The sequence below is a fragment of the Electrophorus electricus genome, chromosome 24 (genome assembly GCF_041902795.1).
Source record: "Electrophorus electricus isolate QZ-2024a chromosome 24, ASM4190279v1, whole genome shotgun sequence".
Lineage (NCBI taxonomy): Eukaryota > Metazoa > Chordata > Actinopteri > Gymnotiformes > Gymnotidae > Electrophorus > Electrophorus electricus.
In genome coordinates, this window is record NC_137520.1 from 31,161 (window position 1) to 45,577 (window position 14,417).

Here is a 14,417-nt window from a genome sequence, read left to right on the forward strand (position 1 = left end):
GAGGTCTGCTCCGTGCTTACAGTGATTCAGCCGTTTTGCCGACTTCTGTTTTGACTTAACTCTTACCTTGGTCTAGCACGGTTTCCTTTTGTTCTGCCATCGCATCTTGACTGCAGCCATTGACTGCTCGCATATTAGATTTCTAAGTTCTTGAACCTTTGGTGCTTAAGTAAGGTGTTTTCCATCAGCATGGGTGCAGGTCAGAATCTCTGGATCGACTGTTTCAAGCAAGAAGCATTCCCAGGCTAAACTCCTGGAGTGTGTGGGAGTAGGATCTTTTCCCATCGTTGCATTTATCTTTGCATTTATTTTCCATCTTCCACTAGATTTTGGGACTGTCAAGACACTGAACATGCTAGCAGCGCTAATGCTAACAGCGCTAGCGCTAACAACGCTAATGGTGCTGTCGGTGCAGGCAACGGCGCATGCGCAGAGCCCACCATAGAACAGTGCCCTCTCATCATCACGGAGAGTGACGCGACGAGAGAGTTTAAAAGAGTGAATAGCAGGAAGGCGGCGGGATCAGACGGTATCTGCGGGAAAGTCCTCAAAGACTGCGCAGACCAGCTTGCCCCAGTATTCTCCGACAGCTTCAATTTCTCCCTGACGCTCGGTATCGTCCCATCCAGCATTAAGCGATCCACCATCGGCGCCGTCCCAAAGAAACCTCCACCCTCCGGCCTCGATGACTACCGCCCTGTTGCCCTCACATCAGTCGTGATGAAGTGCTTTGATAAGCTAGTCAGAGACTTCATCACCTCTTCATTGCCGGCCTCCATGGACCCACTGCAGTTTGCATACCGCCACAAACGCTCCACTGATGACGCAATTGCGCATCTGCTCCACACCACACTGACCCACCCGGACAAAAGGAGGGGTAATTATGTTAAAACGTTGTTTGTCGATTACAGTTCAGCATTTAACACTATCATCCCCTCCAAACTCACTACTAAGTTGGAGGATCTAGGACTGCATACATCCCTGTGCGACTGGCTTTCCATCTTCCTAACAGACAGACCACAATCAGTACGGGTGGGCAACTGTGTCTCATCCATCCTCACCCTCAGCATTGCAGCTCCTCAGGGTTGTGTCCTAAGCCCCCTGCTCTACTCACTGTAAACCTACGACTGCGCAACCACTTCCAGCTGCACCACCATTGTCAAGTTTGCTCACGATACCGTCGTCATGGGCCTAATCTTGGAAAACGATGAGAGGGCCTACCTGGAGGAGATTAAACACCGGGAAAACTGGTGCCAGGGAAACAATCTCCTCCTAAATGTCAGCAAGACAAAGCAGCTGATTGTGGACTGCAGCAAGAAGCAGGAGCGGCACTACCAACCTGTGAGGATCAATGGAACTACGGTGGAGAGAGTAGACAGGTCTTCTCTCTGTTGAAGTCAGGGAAGCGCTTTCGCTCCCTGAAGACCAATACAGAGAGACTGACGAGGGGCTTCTTCCCACAGGCCATTCGGGCCGTGACTCAGGGCAACTGATAATCTGTGGGGACCACCACCACCATGTGACTGTAAATTTGTCAATTGGAATTGTACATCGTGTATATACACTGTAGATTGTGTATATATAACTATTACACATACATTGTTATATACTCTTTGTATATATATATATTTCCTTATCCACCCTTGTTTCTTTCCTCAGTTTGGACAGAGCACTCACAAAAACATTTCACTGCGAGTTATACCGTGTATGATAATGTACTTGACAAATAAACCGAACTTGAACTTGAACTTGAAGCCTAACTCTTACAGATTGGTCAACGTTATCCAGAATTGAATTTAGGACACAATAGTGCACCATATGCGATATCCTAAGGGATAGAGCAGATGCAAGATTCGTGTAGCAGAGTGGCGCAGCGGAAGCGTGCTGGGCCCATAACCCAGAGGTCGATGGATCGAAACCATTCTCTGCTAAAGGACCTTGTCTTATAATGTGCTGTATCACCTTAAAACATTTGCTGAGTGCAGTTGTCGGTACTTTTACTGTTTTTAAAGAAAATGTTTCCACAGATGTAGGGGTTCTTGCTTCAGTGAAGCAAAACCCAACATCAGCTAAACATCCACACAAAGCTTTGTTTCTCCAAAAAAACCCAAAAAATAAAACAATGTCCAGCGAATAAGTACTCCAAAAAGAATAGATGTGACCAAAATGCAAACACGTAGCTTTTGAAACATCACGGCATCTTTGGCAGGTTATGCTGAATGTTTATGTGTGGCCATGCCTTCTTGTACAGGAGGTCTGCTCCGTGCTTACAGTGATTCAGCCGTTTTGCCGACTTCTGTTTTGACTTAACTCTTACCTTGGTCTAGCACGGTTTCCTTTTGTTCTGCCATCGCATCTTGACTGCAGCCAATGACTGCTCGCATATTAGATTTCTAAGTTCTTGAACCTTTGGTGCTTAAGTAAGGTGTTTTCCATCAGCATGGGTGCAGGTCAGAATCTCTGGATCGACTGTTTCAAGCAAGAAGCATTCCCAGGCTAAACTCCTGGAGTGTGTGGGAGTAGGATCTTTTCCCATCGTTGCATTTATCTTTGCATTTATTTTCCATCTTCCACTAGATTTTGGGACTGTCAAGACACTGAACATGCTAGCAGCGCTAATGCTAACAGCGCTAGCGCTAACAACGCTAATGGTGCTGTCGGTGCAGGTAACGGCGCATGCGCAGAGCCCACCATAGAACAGTGCCCTCTCATCATCACGGAGAGTGACGCGACGAGAGAGTTTAAAAGAGTGAATAGCAGGAAGGCGGCGGGATCAGACGGTATCTGCGGGAAAGTCCTCAAAGACTGCGCAGACCAGCTTGCCCCAGTATTCTCCGACAGCTTCAATTTCTCCCTGACGCTCGGTATCGTCCCATCCAGCATTAAGCGATCCACCATCGGCGCCGTCCCAAAGAAACCTCCACCCTCCGGCCTCGATGACTACCGCCCTGTTGCCCTCACATCAGTCGTGATGAAGTGCTTTGATAAGCTAGTCAGAGACTTCATCACCTCTTCATTGCCGGCCTCCATGGACCCACTGCAGTTTGCATACCGCCACAAACGCTCCACTGATGACGCAATTGCGCATCTGCTCCACACCACACTGACCCACCCGGACAAAAGGAGGGGTAATTATGTTAAAACGTTGTTTGTCGATTACAGTTCAGCATTTAACACTATCATCCCCTCCAAACTCACTACTAAGTTGGAGGATCTAGGACTGCATACATCCCTGTGCGACTGGCTTTCCAACTTCCTAACAGACAGACCACAATCAGTACGGGTGGGCAACTGTGTCTCATCCATCCTCACCCTCAGCATTGCAGCTCCTCAGGGTTGTGTCCTAAGCCCCCTGCTCTACTCACTGTAAACCTACGACTGCGCAACCACTTCCAGCTGCACCACCATTGTCAAGTTTGCTCACGATACCGTCGTCATGGGCCTAATCTTGGAAAACGATGAGAGGGCCTACCTGGAGGAGATTAAACACCGGGAAAACTGGTGCCAGGGAAACAATCTCCTCCTAAATGTCAGCAAGACAAAGCAGCTGATTGTGGACTGCAGCAAGAAGCAGGAGCGGCACTACCAACCTGTGAGGATCAATGGAACTACGGTGGAGAGAGTAGACAGGTCTTCTCTCTGTTGAAGTCAGGGAAGCGCTTTCGCTCCCTGAAGACCAATACAGAGAGACTGACGAGGGGCTTCTTCCCACAGGCCATTCGGGCCGTGACTCAGGGCAACTGATAATCTGTGGGGACCACCACCACCATGTGACTGTAAATTTGTCAATTGGAATTGTACATCGTGTATATACACTGTAGATTGTGTATATATAACTATTACACATACATTGTTATATACTCTTTGTATATATATATATTTCCTTATCCACCCTTGTTTCTTTCCTCAGTTTGGACAGAGCACTCACAAAAACATTTCACTGCGAGTTATACCGTGTATGATAATGTACTTGACAAATAAACCGAACTTGAACTTGAACTTGAAGCCTAACTCTTACAGATTGGTCAACGTTATCCAGAATTGAATTTAGGACACAATAGTGCACCATATGCGATATCCTAAGGGATAGAGCAGATGCAAGATTCGTGTAGCAGAGTGGCGCAGCGGAAGCGTGCTGGGCCCATAACCCAGAGGTCGATGGATCGAAACCATTCTCTGCTAAAGGACCTTGTCTTATAATGTGCTGTATCACCTTAAAACATTTGCTGAGTGCAGTTGTCGGTACTTTTACTGTTTTTAAAGAAAATGTTTCCACAGATGTAGGGGTTCTTGCTTCAGTGAAGCAAAACCCAACATCAGCTAAACATCCACACAAAGCTTTGTTTCTCCAAAAAACCCCAAAAAATAAAACAATGTCCAGCGAATAAGTACTCCAAAAAGAATAGATGTGACCAAAATGCAAACACGTAGCTTTTGAAACATCACGGCATCTTTGGCAGGTTATGCTGAATGTTTATGTGTGGCCATGCCTTCTTGTACAGGAGGTCTGCTCCGTGCTTACAGTGATTCAGCCGTTTTGCCGACTTCTGTTTTGACTTAACTCTTACCTTGGTCTAGCACGGTTTCCTTTTGTTCTGCCATCGCATCTTGACTGCAGCCAATGACTGCTCGCATATTAGATTTCTAAGTTCTTGAACCTTTGGTGCTTAAGTAAGGTGTTTTCCATCAGCATGGGTGCAGGTCAGAATCTCTGGATCGACTGTTTCAAGCAAGAAGCATTCCCAGGCTAAACTCCTGGAGTGTGTGGGAGTAGGATCTTTTCCCATCGTTGCATTTATCTTTGCATTTATTTTCCATCTTCCACTAGATTTTGGGACTGTCAAGACACTGAACATGCTAGCAGCGCTAATGCTAACAGCGCTAGCGCTAACAACGCTAATGGTGCTGTCGGTGCAGGCAACGGCGCATGCGCAGAGCCCACCATAGAACAGTGCCCTCTCATCATCACGGAGAGTGACGCGACGAGAGAGTTTAAAAGAGTGAATAGCAGGAAGGCGGCGGGATCAGACGGTATCTGCGGGAAAGTCCTCAAAGACTGCGCAGACCAGCTTGCCCCAGTATTCTCCGACAGCTTCAATTTCTCCCTGACGCTCGGTATCGTCCCATCCAGCATTAAGCGATCCACCATCGGCGCCGTCCCAAAGAAACCTCCACCCTCTGGCCTCGATGACTACCGCCCTGTTGCCCTCACATCAGTCGTGATGAAGTGCTTTGATAAGCTAGTCAGAGACTTCATCACCTCTTCATTGCCGGCCTCCATGGACCCACTGCAGTTTGCATACCGCCACAAACGCTCCACTGATGACGCAATTGCGCATCTGCTCCACACCACACTGACCCACCCGGACAAAAGGAGGGGTAATTATGTTAAAACGTTGTTTGTCGATTACAGTTCAGCATTTAACACTATCATCCCCTCCAAACTCACTACTAAGTTGGAGGATCTAGGACTGCATACATCCCTGTGCGACTGGCTTTCCATCTTCCTAACAGACAGACCACAATCAGTACGGGTGGGCAACTGTGTCTCATCCATCCTCACCCTCAGCATTGCAGCTCCTCAGGGTTGTGTCCTAAGCCCCCTGCTCTACTCACTGTAAACCTACGACTGCGCAACCACTTCCAGCTGCACCACCATTGTCAAGTTTGCTCACGATACCGTCGTCATGGGCCTAATCTTGGAAAACGATGAGAGGGCCTACCTGGAGGAGATTAAACACCGGGAAAACTGGTGCCAGGGAAACAATCTCCTCCTAAATGTCAGCAAGACAAAGCAGCTGATTGTGGACTGCAGCAAGAAGCAGGAGCGGCACTACCAACCTGTGAGGATCAATGGAACTACGGTGGAGAGAGTAGACAGGTCTTCTCTCTGTTGAAGTCAGGGAAGCGCTTTCGCTCCCTGAAGACCAATACAGAGAGACTGACGAGGGGCTTCTTCCCACAGGCCATTCGGGCCGTGACTCAGGGCAACTGATAATCTGTGGGGACCACCACCACCATGTGACTGTAAATTTGTCAATTGGAATTGTACATCGTGTATATACACTGTAGATTGTGTATATATAACTATTACACATACATTGTTATATACTCTTTGTATATATATATATTTCCTTATCCACCCTTGTTTCTTTCCTCAGTTTGGACAGAGCACTCACAAAAACATTTCACTGCGAGTTATACCGTGTATGATAATGTACTTGACAAATAAACCGAACTTGAACTTGAACTTGAAGCCTAACTCTTACAGATTGGTCAACGTTATCCAGAATTGAATTTAGGACACAATAGTGCACCATATGCGATATCCTAAGGGATAGAGCAGATGCAAGATTCGTGTAGCAGAGTGGCGCAGCGGAAGCGTGCTGGGCCCATAACCCAGAGGTCGATGGATCGAAACCATTCTCTGCTAAAGGACCTTGTCTTATAATGTGCTGTATCACCTTAAAACATTTGCTGAGTGCAGTTGTCGGTACTTTTACTGTTTTTAAAGAAAATGTTTCCACAGATGTAGGGGTTCTTGCTTCAGTGAAGCAAAACCCAACATCAGCTAAACATCCACACAAAGCTTTGTTTCTCCAAAAAACCCCAAAAAATAAAACAATGTCCAGCGAATAAGTACTCCAAAAAGAATAGATGTGACCAAAATGCAAACACGTAGCTTTTGAAACATCACGGCATCTTTGGCAGGTTATGCTGAATGTTTATGTGTGGCCATGCCTTCTTGTACAGGAGGTCTGCTCCGTGCTTACAGTGATTCAGCCGTTTTGCCGACTTCTGTTTTGACTTAACTCTTACCTTGGTCTAGCACGGTTTCCTTTTGTTCTGCCATCGCATCTTGACTGCAGCCAATGACTGCTCGCATATTAGATTTCTAAGTTCTTGAACCTTTGGTGCTTAAGTAAGGTGTTTTCCATCAGCATGGGTGCAGGTCAGAATCTCTGGATCGACTGTTTCAAGCAAGAAGCATTCCCAGGCTAAACTCCTGGAGTGTGTGGGAGTAGGATCTTTTCCCATCGTTGCATTTATCTTTGCATTTATTTTCCATCTTCCACTAGATTTTGGGACTGTCAAGACACTGAACATGCTAGCAGCGCTAATGCTAACAGCGCTAGCGCTAACAACGCTAATGGTGCTGTCGGTGCAGGCAACGGCGCATGCGCAGAGCCCACCATAGAACAGTGCCCTCTCATCATCACGGAGAGTGACGCGACGAGAGAGTTTAAAAGAGTGAATAGCAGGAAGGCGGCGGGATCAGACGGTATCTGCGGGAAAGTCCTCAAAGACTGCGCAGACCAGCTTGCCCCAGTATTCTCCGACAGCTTCAATTTCTCCCTGACGCTCGGTATCGTCCCATCCAGCATTAAGCGATCCACCATCGGCGCCGTCCCAAAGAAACCTCCACCCTCCGGCCTCGATGACTACCGCCCTGTTGCCCTCACATCAGTCGTGATGAAGTGCTTTGATAAGCTAGTCAGAGACTTCATCACCTCTTCATTGCCGGCCTCCATGGACCCACTGCAGTTTGCATACCGCCACAAACGCTCCACTGATGACGCAATTGCGCATCTGCTCCACACCACACTGACCCACCCGGACAAAAGGAGGGGTAATTATGTTAAAACGTTGTTTGTCGATTACAGTTCAGCATTTAACACTATCATCCCCTCCAAACTCACTACTAAGTTGGAGGATCTAGGACTGCATACATCCCTGTGCGACTGGCTTTCCATCTTCCTAACAGACAGACCACAATCAGTACGGGTGGGCAACTGTGTCTCATCCATCCTCACCCTCAGCATTGCAGCTCCTCAGGGTTGTGTCCTAAGCCCCCTGCTCTACTCACTGTAAACCTACGACTGCGCAACCACTTCCAGCTGCACCACCATTGTCAAGTTTGCTCACGATACCGTCGTCATGGGCCTAATCTTGGAAAACGATGAGAGGGCCTACCTGGAGGAGATTAAACACCGGGAAAACTGGTGCCAGGGAAACAATCTCCTCCTAAATGTCAGCAAGACAAAGCAGCTGATTGTGGACTGCAGCAAGAAGCAGGAGCGGCACTACCAACCTGTGAGGATCAATGGAACTACGGTGGAGAGAGTAGACAGGTCTTCTCTCTGTTGAAGTCAGGGAAGCGCTTTCGCTCCCTGAAGACCAATACAGAGAGACTGACGAGGGGCTTCTTCCCACAGGCCATTCGGGCCGTGACTCAGGGCAACTGATAATCTGTGGGGACCACCACCACCATGTGACTGTAAATTTGTCAATTGGAATTGTACATCGTGTATATACACTGTAGATTGTGTATATATAACTATTACACATACATTGTTATATACTCTTTGTATATATATATATTTCCTTATCCACCCTTGTTTCTTTCCTCAGTTTGGACAGAGCACTCACAAAAACATTTCACTGCGAGTTATACCGTGTATGATAATGTACTTGACAAATAAACCGAACTTGAACTTGAACTTGAAGCCTAACTCTTACAGATTGGTCAACGTTATCCAGAATTGAATTTAGGACACAATAGTGCACCATATGCGATATCCTAAGGGATAGAGCAGATGCAAGATTCGTGTAGCAGAGTGGCGCAGCGGAAGCGTGCTGGGCCCATAACCCAGAGGTCGATGGATCGAAACCATTCTCTGCTAAAGGACCTTGTCTTATAATGTGCTGTATCACCTTAAAACATTTGCTGAGTGCAGTTGTCGGTACTTTTACTGTTTTTAAAGAAAATGTTTCCACAGATGTAGGGGTTCTTGCTTCAGTGAAGCAAAACCCAACATCAGCTAAACATCCACACAAAGCTTTGTTTCTCCAAAAAACCCCAAAAAATAAAACAATGTCCAGCGAATAAGTACTCCAAAAAGAATAGATGTGACCAAAATGCAAACACGTAGCTTTTGAAACATCACGGCATCTTTGGCAGGTTATGCTGAATGTTTATGTGTGGCCATGCCTTCTTGTACAGGAGGTCTGCTCCGTGCTTACAGTGATTCAGCCGTTTTGCCGACTTCTGTTTTGACTTAACTCTTACCTTGGTCTAGCACGGTTTCCTTTTGTTCTGCCATCGCATCTTGACTGCAGCCAATGACTGCTCGCATATTAGATTTCTAAGTTCTTGAACCTTTGGTGCTTAAGTAAGGTGTTTTCCATCAGCATGGGTGCAGGTCAGAATCTCTGGATCGACTGTTTCAAGCAAGAAGCATTCCCAGGCTAAACTCCTGGAGTGTGTGGGAGTAGGATCTTTTCCCATCGTTGCATTTATCTTTGCATTTATTTTCCATCTTCCACTAGATTTTGGGACTGTCAAGACACTGAACATGCTAGCAGCGCTAATGCTAACAGCGCTAGCGCTAACAACGCTAATGGTGCTGTCGGTGCAGGCAACGGCGCATGCGCAGAGCCCACCATAGAACAGTGCCCTCTCATCATCACGGAGAGTGACGCGACGAGAGAGTTTAAAAGAGTGAATAGCAGGAAGGCGGCGGGATCAGACGGTATCTGCGGGAAAGTCCTCAAAGACTGCGCAGACCAGCTTGCCCCAGTATTCTCCGACAGCTTCAATTTCTCCCTGACGCTCGGTATCGTCCCATCCAGCATTAAGCGATCCACCATCGGCGCCGTCCCAAAGAAACCTCCACCCTCCGGCCTCGATGACTACCGCCCTGTTGCCCTCACATCAGTCGTGATGAAGTGCTTTGATAAGCTAGTCAGAGACTTCATCACCTCTTCATTGCCGGCCTCCATGGACCCACTGCAGTTTGCATACCGCCACAAACGCTCCACTGATGACGCAATTGCGCATCTGCTCCACACCACACTGACCCACCCGGACAAAAGGAGGGGTAATTATGTTAAAACGTTGTTTGTCGATTACAGTTCAGCATTTAACACTATCATCCCCTCCAAACTCACTACTAAGTTGGAGGATCTAGGACTGCATACATCCCTGTGCGACTGGCTTTCCATCTTCCTAACAGACAGACCACAATCAGTACGGGTGGGCAACTGTGTCTCATCCATCCTCACCCTCAGCATTGCAGCTCCTCAGGGTTGTGTCCTAAGCCCCCTGCTCTACTCACTGTAAACCTACGACTGCGCAACCACTTCCAGCTGCACCACCATTGTCAAGTTTGCTCACGATACCGTCGTCATGGGCCTAATCTTGGAAAACGATGAGAGGGCCTACCTGGAGGAGATTAAACACCGGGAAAACTGGTGCCAGGGAAACAATCTCCTCCTAAATGTCAGCAAGACAAAGCAGCTGATTGTGGACTGCAGCAAGAAGCAGGAGCGGCACTACCAACCTGTGAGGATCAATGGAACTACGGTGGAGAGAGTAGACAGGTCTTCTCTCTGTTGAAGTCAGGGAAGCGCTTTCGCTCCCTGAAGACCAATACAGAGAGACTGACGAGGGGCTTCTTCCCACAGGCCATTCGGGCCGTGACTCAGGGCAACTGATAATCTGTGGGGACCACCACCACCATGTGACTGTAAATTTGTCAATTGGAATTGTACATCGTGTATATACACTGTAGATTGTGTATATATAACTATTACACATACATTGTTATATACTCTTTGTATATATATATATTTCCTTATCCACCCTTGTTTCTTTCCTCAGTTTGGACAGAGCACTCACAAAAACATTTCACTGCGAGTTATACCGTGTATGATAATGTACTTGACAAATAAACCGAACTTGAACTTGAACTTGAAGCCTAACTCTTACAGATTGGTCAACGTTATCCAGAATTGAATTTAGGACACAATAGTGCACCATATGCGATATCCTAAGGGATAGAGCAGATGCAAGATTCGTGTAGCAGAGTGGCGCAGCGGAAGCGTGCTGGGCCCATAACCCAGAGGTCGATGGATCGAAACCATTCTCTGCTAAAGGACCTTGTCTTATAATGTGCTGTATCACCTTAAAACATTTGCTGAGTGCAGTTGTCGGTACTTTTACTGTTTTTAAAGAAAATGTTTCCACAGATGTAGGGGTTCTTGCTTCAGTGAAGCAAAACCCAACATCAGCTAAACATCCACACAAAGCTTTGTTTCTCCAAAAAACCCCAAAAAATAAAACAATGTCCAGCGAATAAGTACTCCAAAAAGAATAGATGTGACCAAAATGCAAACACGTAGCTTTTGAAACATCACGGCATCTTTGGCAGGTTATGCTGAATGTTTATGTGTGGCCATGCCTTCTTGTACAGGAGGTCTGCTCCGTGCTTACAGTGATTCAGCCGTTTTGCCGACTTCTGTTTTGACTTAACTCTTACCTTGGTCTAGCACGGTTTCCTTTTGTTCTGCCATCGCATCTTGACTGCAGCCAATGACTGCTCGCATATTAGATTTCTAAGTTCTTGAACCTTTGGTGCTTAAGTAAGGTGTTTTCCATCAGCATGGGTGCAGGTCAGAATCTCTGGATCGACTGTTTCAAGCAAGAAGCATTCCCAGGCTAAACTCCTGGAGTGTGTGGGAGTAGGATCTTTTCCCATCGTTGCATTTATCTTTGCATTTATTTTCCATCTTCCACTAGATTTTGGGACTGTCAAGACACTGAACATGCTAGCAGCGCTAATGCTAACAGCGCTAGCGCTAACAACGCTAATGGTGCTGTCGGTGCAGGCAACGGCGCATGCGCAGAGCCCACCATAGAACAGTGCCCTCTCATCATCACGGAGAGTGACGCGACGAGAGAGTTTAAAAGAGTGAATAGCAGGAAGGCGGCGGGATCAGACGGTATCTGCGGGAAAGTCCTCAAAGACTGCGCAGACCAGCTTGCCCCAGTATTCTCCGACAGCTTCAATTTCTCCCTGACGCTCGGTATCGTCCCATCCAGCATTAAGCGATCCACCATCGGCGCCGTCCCAAAGAAACCTCCACCCTCCGGCCTCGATGACTACCGCCCTGTTGCCCTCACATCAGTCGTGATGAAGTGCTTTGATAAGCTAGTCAGAGACTTCATCACCTCTTCATTGCCGGCCTCCATGGACCCACTGCAGTTTGCATACCGCCACAAACGCTCCACTGATGACGCAATTGCGCATCTGCTCCACACCACACTGACCCACCCGGACAAAAGGAGGGGTAATTATGTTAAAACGTTGTTTGTCGATTACAGTTCAGCATTTAACACTATCATCCCCTCCAAACTCACTACTAAGTTGGAGGATCTAGGACTGCATACATCCCTGTGCGACTGGCTTTCCATCTTCCTAACAGACAGACCACAAGCAGTACGGGTGGGCAACTGTGTCTCATCCATCCTCACCCTCAGCATTGCAGCTCCTCAGGGTTGTGTCCTAAGCCCCCTGCTCTACTCACTGTAAACCTACGACTGCGCAACCACTTCCAGCTGCACCACCATTGTCAAGTTTGCTCACGATACCGTCGTCATGGGCCTAATCTTGGAAAACGATGAGAGGGCCTACCTGGAGGAGATTAAACACCGGGAAAACTGGTGCCAGGGAAACAATCTCCTCCTAAATGTCAGCAAGACAAAGCAGCTGATTGTGGACTGCAGCAAGAAGCAGGAGCGGCACTACCAACCTGTGAGGATCAATGGAACTACGGTGGAGAGAGTAGACAGGTCTTCTCTCTGTTGAAGTCAGGGAAGCGCTTTCGCTCCCTGAAGACCAATACAGAGAGACTGACGAGGGGCTTCTTCCCACAGGCCATTCGGGCCGTGAATCAGGGCAACTGATAATCTGTGGGGACCACCACCACCATGTGACTGTAAATTTGTCAATTGGAATTGTACATCGTGTATATACACTGTAGATTGTGTATATATAACTATTACACATACATTGTTATATACTCTTTGTATATATATATATTTCCTTATCCACCCTTGTTTCTTTCCTCAGTTTGGACAGAGCACTCACAAAAACATTTCACTGCGAGTTATACCGTGTATGATAATGTACTTGACAAATAAACCGAACTTGAACTTGAACTTGAAGCCTAACTCTTACAGATTGGTCAACGTTATCCAGAATTGAATTTAGGACACAATAGTGCACCATATGCGATATCCTAAGGGATAGAGCAGATGCAAGATTCGTGTAGCAGAGTGGCGCAGCGGAAGGGTGCTGGGCCCATAACCCAGAGGTCGATGGATCGAAACCATTCTCTGCTAAAGGACCTTGTCTTATAATGTGCTGTATCACCTTAAAACATTTGCTGAGTGCAGTTGTCGGTACTTTTACTGTTTTTAAAGAAAATGTTTCCACAGATGTAGGGGTTCTTGCTTCAGTGAAGCAAAACCCAACATCAGCTAAACATCCACACAAAGCTTTGTTTCTCCAAAAAACCCCAAAAAATAAAACAATGTCCAGCGAATAAGTACTCCAAAAAGAATAGATGTGACCAAAATGCAAACACGTAGCTTTTGAAACATCACGGCATCTTTGGCAGGTTATGCTGAATGTTTATGTGTGGCCATGCCTTCTTGTACAGGAGGTCTGCTCCGTGCTTACAGTGATTCAGCCGTTTTGCCGACTTCTGTTTTGACTTAACTCTTACCTTGGTCTAGCACGGTTTCCTTTTGTTCTGCCATCGCATCTTGACTGCAGCCAATGACTGCTCGCATATTAGATTTCTAAGTTCTTGAACCTTTGGTGCTTAAGTAAGGTGTTTTCCATCAGCATGGGTGCAGGTCAGAATCTCTGGATCGACTGTTTCAAGCAAGAAGCATTCCCAGGCTAAACTCCTGGAGTGTGTGGGAGTAGGATCTTTTCCCATCTTTGCATTTATTTTCCATCTTCCACTAGATTTTGGGACTGTCAAGACACTGAACATGCTAGCAGCGCTAATGCTAACAGCGCTAGCGCTAACAACGCTAATGGTGCTGTCGGTGCAGGCAACGGCGCATGCGCAGAGCCCACCATAGAACAGTGCCCTCTCATCATCACGGAGAGTGACGCGACGAGAGAGTTTAAAAGAGTGAATAGCAGGAAGGCGGCGGGATCAGACGGTATCTGCGGGAAAGTCCTCAAAGACTGCGCAGACCAGCTTGCCCCAGTATTCTCCGACAGCTTCAATTTCTCCCTGACGCTCGGTATCGTCCCATCCAGCATTAAGCGATCCACCATCGGCGCCGTCCCAAAGAAACCTCCACCCTCCGGCCTCGATGACTACCGCCCTGTTGCCCTCACATCAGTCGTGATGAAGTGCTTTGATAAGCTAGTCAGAGACTTCATCACCTCTTCATTGCCGGCCTCCATGGACCCACTGCAGTTTGCATACCGCCACAAACGCTCCACTGATGACGCAATTGCGCATCTGCTCCACACCACACTGACCCACCCGGACAAAAGGAGGGGTAATTATGTTAAAACGTTGTTTGTCGATTACAGTTCAGCATTTAA

General features: G+C 47.2%; 5 non-coding genes across 5 annotated transcripts; all 5 read left to right on the plus strand.

Annotated features, from left to right (window-relative positions):
- Nucleotides 1-1,859: 1,859 nt before the first annotated feature.
- On the plus strand, nucleotides 1,860-1,931 carry trnam-cau (transfer RNA methionine (anticodon CAU)). The gene has a single exon. It is a non-coding gene; the product is annotated as a tRNA-Met (tRNA).
- Nucleotides 1,932-4,110: 2,179 nt separating this feature from the next.
- On the plus strand, nucleotides 4,111-4,182 carry trnam-cau (transfer RNA methionine (anticodon CAU)). Its single transcript has one exon. It is a non-coding gene; the product is annotated as a tRNA-Met (tRNA).
- A 2,179-nt stretch (nucleotides 4,183-6,361) lies between these two features.
- On the plus strand, nucleotides 6,362-6,433 carry trnam-cau (transfer RNA methionine (anticodon CAU)). Its single transcript has one exon. It is a non-coding gene; the product is annotated as a tRNA-Met (tRNA).
- Nucleotides 6,434-8,612: 2,179 nt separating this feature from the next.
- Nucleotides 8,613-8,684, plus strand: trnam-cau (transfer RNA methionine (anticodon CAU)). Its single transcript has one exon. It is a non-coding gene; the product is annotated as a tRNA-Met (tRNA).
- A 2,179-nt stretch (nucleotides 8,685-10,863) lies between these two features.
- On the plus strand, nucleotides 10,864-10,935 carry trnam-cau (transfer RNA methionine (anticodon CAU)). The gene has a single exon. It is a non-coding gene; the product is annotated as a tRNA-Met (tRNA).
- The last annotated feature ends 3,482 nt before the right edge of the window (nucleotides 10,936-14,417 follow it).